A 6,905-nucleotide genomic window follows, 5' to 3' on the forward strand; every position below is an offset into this window, starting at 1 on the left:
TGGCTAGTCATCTTAAAAAGTTAAGTTTGTAAAATTAGTTATTCTTTTATATTATTCCTTTTCCCAAATCTAATTCATTGTCTGGAATTTTTTTAAATTCTGTTTTTATTACCTTCTCCTTCCCCAATACTTGCATATGTTCGAAATTTGTAAAATTAAAAAAATTGGTTTTGAGGACACTTCAGTTTCTCCTATGGAATAAAACATTATGCTGAAAAGAGTGAACATTGCATATAAATAACATTTTACTGAAAGTTATTTTAATTATATTAATGTTCCATTTAAAAGCAACTCTAAGGCTACATTAGGATGTACAAATCAAGACACATCATTTTGTGTGAGATAAAGAACTGAAGCATCTAAGTTTCTGACTTACTAAAAAATTTGTCAGAACTTATGCCAACCTACATAATTTCATACAAAGATTGATAAATTTGGTGGGAAGCATACTTCCCACGGCCCTAGAAAGGGTTAAAGCAGAAAGTGCATGTGGGTAGCTAGCACACAGTTTTTACGAACTTGAAAAGTGACTTTCTTTGTTTTAGGTAAGATTTGGTAACAATTTTTCGGGATTCTCTCTGTTATTCCTAAAGTCAGATGCATGTCAGACAGCTAAAGTTGAGTTAGGTTTTATTAATCGGTTTACTAAATGAGTTTATTTATTATTTTAAAGGCGCTGATAAATTGAATTTATACATTCATTTATAGGAAGTGATTGTTTGTACATGCCAAATTTGGGTTAAAACGTTATTTGCAGAAGATCTATACATATATTACAATGATATTTGCAGGTTATGCCAAATTCATTATATTTCTGTAGGGATTTTGAAATGTTCTTTTTGGACTTAGATTATTTATGGAATTAGTAGAAGACAGTGACTTTGGAAGATTTTCAGTGTTTCGTTCTAAAAATGATGATATTTCGGATTCCATTCAGTCTGGTTTTGAGCGCTTGCTTCCAATTCATTTGATTTAATTTTCTTGATGCTGCAAATTTACTTAAATTTTAGTAATAATATTGATCTTCTGTGCAAATTATTGATAAATATCAAATTGCTAATCTTAATGAGCTGCATAGATTCCTGAAAACATTTTTCAGGAATTTTAAGAAACAATTTTCAGCTATCGAAAATTCCAAGTAATTAGTTCAAGAATGCTTATAACCCCGTTGACAAAATGTCAAGTTTTATTGAAAAAAAATCAGAATTAATTGCCGTTTCAAATTTTAACAAATAGGACAGACAATAAATAAAATAGCCCTGGAACATTACTTATCTAGATAGAGTGGCATGGTTTGTAAAGTGCCGGTTTACTAGCTTGAACATATTATTTTCAACCTTTTAATAACTGGGGGTCATTCCTCTTCACAATTTTAATTTGCTAAGAGTATAAAATGTGGCTAGTCATCTTAAAAAGTTAAGTTTGTAAAATTAGTTATTCTTTTATATTATTCCTTTTCCCAAATCTAATTCATTGTCTGGAATTTTTTTAAATTCTGTTTTTATTACCTTCTCCTTCCCCAATACTTGCATATGTTCGAAATTTGTAAAATTAAAAAAATTGGTTTTGAGGACATTTCAGTTTCTCCTATGGAATAAAACATTATGCTGAAAAGAGTGAACATTGCATATAAATAACATTTTACTGAAAGTTATTTTAATTATATTAATGTTCCATTTAAAAGCAACTCTAAGGCTACATTAGGATGTACCTTGTAATTTTGAACCCAGTTCCGATGAAGAGGACGTCGCCTGAGCTGGTACCTCATTTAACCCGCATTCTACCAATGGGAAGACTTACAAAGATACAGTGGCTATAAATAACATTTAAAAAAATAAGCAACATCTCCCCACTTTTTGAAAATAAATATTTAAATATTTGTAAAAGCGATTTAAAAAGGGAAAAATTCATGGCAATTCTTTATTTTCAAACTGCAAATAATGTTTTATGCACAGATACTAAACTATTGTGATTAAATTTATTTAATCTGACCAATTTAACGTAACTAATTAAACCAATGAAATTCCTATTTTCTGATCCTGTTAAATAATGACGGGCATTTAATTAAGATGACCAAACAAGAGTTTACTGTTGGTTTATGCCACCTGTAAAAAAAACGTAACATTTGTAGGTACTGTGTATAGAAATATAACGCTATACTTTTTAAAAAGTCAAATTAAATTTACTATGAATATAAGAAGGGAACCAACTCTTTCTCATTTCTCTGTTTGACAGGAGAACCGAGCTTGAAAATTTTGTGTATCTTTTCTCGTTGCCCATGTATTTTTGCACTATCGGCGTCAGGCATGCTGAAGGTTGTTGTTTCTTATGGCACTTGCTATGGACAAGCCCGCTGTTACGAAAACAGAGATTTAAGCAGGTGGGGGAGCGGCTCTTGTTTTTATAGTAGCGCCAACTAGGGCCAAGAATACGACTTTGCTAATCACGCATCACTAATTCGCTTGTACAACCCCTTTTTACAGGAGGGAACATTCACACATCTCACAGATAGAACAACGGAAGAACAACCATGCCCAAACCGGGACTCGAACCCAGGACGCCCAGATCACGGGGAAGACACGCTACCCCTATGCCAGGACGCCGGCATGCTGAACGTGGTATAATGTAGGCATTAGTAGAAATAGACACATCTTAGTTTTCTGCTCGCATGTATAATACCGACAGAATATTCAATATTTTATAATATTACATAACATTTGAATTTCTATGTATTGAACTTAAAGACACCAATATATGTATATTTTTTTTTATGAATAGAGTTTTAAACATTCAGAAATAGAAACATCAAATACACATTCGATGTCTTCTGTAATAACCGCAATTCAAGAATTTATCATCAAATAGCGTACTATGGCCGTCGTCCTTGCATAGGGGTAGCGCATCTTCCCCGTGATCTGGGCGTCCCGGGTTCGAATCCCGGTTCGGGCATGGCTGTTCTTCGTTTGTGTTTTATCTGTGAGGTGTGTGAATGTGCCCCCATGTAAAAAGGTGTCGTGCAAGCGAATGTGTGAGTTTCATCTTCATATGAGCTAGAAGTCAGACTTCTGCCCTCGGATGCTCAGGGGTCTTTATCCTCAGAAGCTACTGCACCTCCTTTCCGTGGTAACGCGGACACGACATCATCATATTGTACTATCATAAGTTTTTTCGTAACTCTTATTGTAATGTCATGCGGTTAATAATATACATGTTATGTATATTTATGAGTGAATGCACCAGAAAGCTTTGTGGAGTTCACTCGCGGTGGTTTTTGTGATATTGACGTCCCCCATTTACTACAGCATAGGTTAAGAGATCATCGTAGGTCACAGCTTCAGATGCGGAGCAGTAATGGGTTCGAGACACGATCTCTAACCTACGAATATGTGTACCTCACACATTTTAAATTAGTCACAGGGGATCAGCCATCGATTTGTTGGTGCGATGAAGTGTATTAGTTTAGGTTTTTCTGACTGGAACCAAAATAAGACACCCGTCTTTAATTGTCTTCGTGTTGTTTTTGGAGCAGCATATTAATTTGGCAATTCAGAAAAAATTTATAAACATAGTTTTAACATTCCGGTACAAATAAAAAGAAAATACGGTTCTTACTGTGACTTGAACTGCTCTTTTTTTTACTAGACTTGTTTGCTGTTATTACTTTGACTAGAGTTGCTGGAATTATTATCAGAAAAATAAGTGAACTGTAAAAAGGACGTTGAAAGTAGCATTATTCGAAAAATTGTGAACTTTGCAAGTGAAAGCAGAAATAAATAAATATATTATGTAAAAAATTATTAATTGATGGTAAATTAATCACTTTTTTGGAATCGCATGACTGCATTCTTGGATTTCCTAATTTTGAATCTAATCATATGGTGAGATCAGTATAAAAGTCGATACTTAACTCACCCCATTTTCAGCCGACAACGATGAGTTGGACGTTTCATCCAAGAAGACAGATTTAACGTCAGATTCACAGCAAATCTTTGGCAGAATCGGATCTTCAACTAGCAGTCCTCCGATCTTAAGCTGCAACTTTGTGTCCAAACTCCGGCGAATTTATAAATCATTAAAAAAAAATAACTAAATATGTCTATTTGAATTAAAGGGAACATAATACAAAGTTTCTTTGATTCTAAATCATGTGAAAGATCCCATTTGAAATCTGGATTCGTAGTTTTTAAAACCATTCACTGGACCACAGAAAAGTGCCGTTTGGGAGAAGTGAATAAAATTGTAAGGTGTAAAGATTGATCTACGGAACGCTTTCGGTATCTTTTCACGTGAATATGCGTTTGTAATGAAATTCATTGCTTTGGTGAAAACTGTGCAAGTCTGAAGTTTGTTTCTAATATTCGGAAAAAAGGAAAGACAGCAGTTAATATAATTGCACTGTAAGTTCTTTTAACTTAATTCATTAAAAGAAGATACTAGTTCATGTACTATCTGCAGAGGCTTATAGTAAGACATTGAAATTTCAACTGCTGCTTCAGCATGCGTTGTTTAAATCAATATGAGGCAAGTTTTTATTTTTCTTTAGTTTTGAATCAGTGTTTTGTTAATTTTCAATCAATTTGCGGTGCATTGCAGATATTTTCTACTTTATTTACTTTTATTTACCTATTCTTTTATGTTTGTCGAGATGGAATCTTATAATGCATTTTCATTCGTTTCCTTATGTGCTAAGTTGTAAAATTCCGAGTTGAGTTATTGAAATTCCGTTATTTTCTTTCCATAGTAAAGGCGTTTTGTGACATCAAATTTTCATGAAGAAAATAGATTGAAAGATTCTGAGTATAATTGATTACAAAATATAGTTTAATCTTGAATAAATATTTATTTATTCTTATAAATATGATTTTAATTGCTTACTTCGTAGTTTGAAAGAATTTTCAATTTTGATGTCAAGGAAGATAAAATCGTTAGATGCTGATTCTATGACGATTAGGACATGTTCTGTCGTATTGTTTCAACATTCATTGAAAATTGCTGTTAATTTAGATTTTAGCCTCTTATTAGGTAGTTTATCCTGTTAGACATTGGGAGCTCTGCAATTTCGATTATCGGATTAAATGCTTCTTTGTCGGCAATGCTCAAATTTTAAATATAGCTGTCTTTCAATATGAGGCAAGGTGTTGACAATGTTGGTGACAATGTAAATCTGCCAAAATATCCATTATTTGTTTCCTTCCCTATTATAAAATTTGACAAATTGGAATTCCATTCTTGTTAAATGCTTAAATTGTTTTTCTAAGTATTGGTTCTTTAAATTGGAATGAGATGTAAATTTTTTTGTTTTTATTTCTTTACAGACGTGTTTTCCAACGTTCAATTCGCCATTTATGATAGTATGCGAAACAATCGCAAAATGTGTTTCTGAAATATACTGCATAATGCAAAAATACTTGCCTTCTTGAAAAATGTGAAGTGAGACAACGCCGACTAATATCCAGTGCCGCTGATGCAACATTTGTCCTTTCAACTCTTGCATTAAAGCAGAAATTGCTTCAAGATGCTTGAATTCTGCTTATAGAGGTAAACTTAATTCTTATTTCTGTTTAATTTATTAAGAATGTCAATTTTATTTCTTTTCTGAGAATAAGTATTTGAACTGTTCAACTGTTTGAAGACAGCTCTAGGTATTTTGAAAGCTCCTTAATCGCCGTCACTTTTTTGTTTTTAAATCGCAAATGAGCTGCGACTATATCGGGAAATGGGTCGACATCAAGTGAATAGGGTTAGTGTCCTACTGAGTGTATCCCCTACTTTAACAAATTTGTCTATTGTGTTGAATTATGGGGTCGGGCTTTGTTCTGGTGAAGATTTGTTGCTCCAAAGTTCAGGTCATTTTTCCCGCACACGTAATTAGAGCGTTCGCATAACATTGTTGCATGATATTGAGATTTAAAATTATCATATCAATGTAATCTTGCCCCCCTGTTGTTGGAAGCGCTGTTCGAACTTGTTAAGGGGGGGGAGGCATAGGTCATCAAATACTTCTCAATTCTTTTTCAACCCTTCTAAAACTTGCGTATGTAACAAGCTTATTTTTGTACACTTGTTGCAACAATAGATACGTTTTGTCGCGAATTTTCTGAAACTTGGAATCGAATTTTATGGCAACGGTTTCTTCTAGCATTTCGTGTGCGGTCATAAATTGTTTCTAACAGTACAACCGGACTCTATTGTGGAGACAGATACGAATCGATTATTTTTTATTTGCTTATTGTTCCGCTATAGCATAAACAATTTGGTTGTTTTCAGAAGTGTATTATGTACGCGAGGCACTACACTACTACTAAATATGTTCCATATTAGGGTGGGCAGAAATAATTTTTTGTTCTTGTCCCTATTTCGTGGAATAAAGCAAATGAGAAATAAGGGTGGGATATCTTGAATTCGTCACTTACTAATCCTACATCAGGTTTAAAAACCGTAAAATAAAATAGCAAAAAAAACCTTACATTTTTAAAAATTATTTTTATATATACCATTGGTTTTCAAGTATTCAACTTAAGAGTAATAAAATTTAATCAATCATTCTTTCAGTCTCGCATTGCTTTCAAAGTAAACAAAAAAAAAAAATCGCGATTATTTCACTGCTTTTTTCAGTTTTTAGTGATCGCCATAATCTTCAAATGTTTTATGACTGAATTGCTGTAGTTAGACATATATGCATAGCAAAAGATTTTTCAGGTCTAAAAATTCCTTTTTTAGTTTATATTACCATAAACAAAATGCAATAACTGTCATCTGTTGGCAAAGAGCGAATAGTAAAAATACAGAAAAACTAACATTGCTTAGGCAACACTCCAGCTATTAAATCTTAAAGCGCTTTAAATGTTTTCTTAGGATTTTTTCGCTCGAAATGGTACTTGGAAATCTGATTGTGAAAACTCGTG

This window comes from Argiope bruennichi, chromosome X1, assembly GCF_947563725.1.
Source record: "Argiope bruennichi chromosome X1, qqArgBrue1.1, whole genome shotgun sequence".
NCBI lineage: Eukaryota > Metazoa > Arthropoda > Arachnida > Araneae > Araneidae > Argiope > Argiope bruennichi.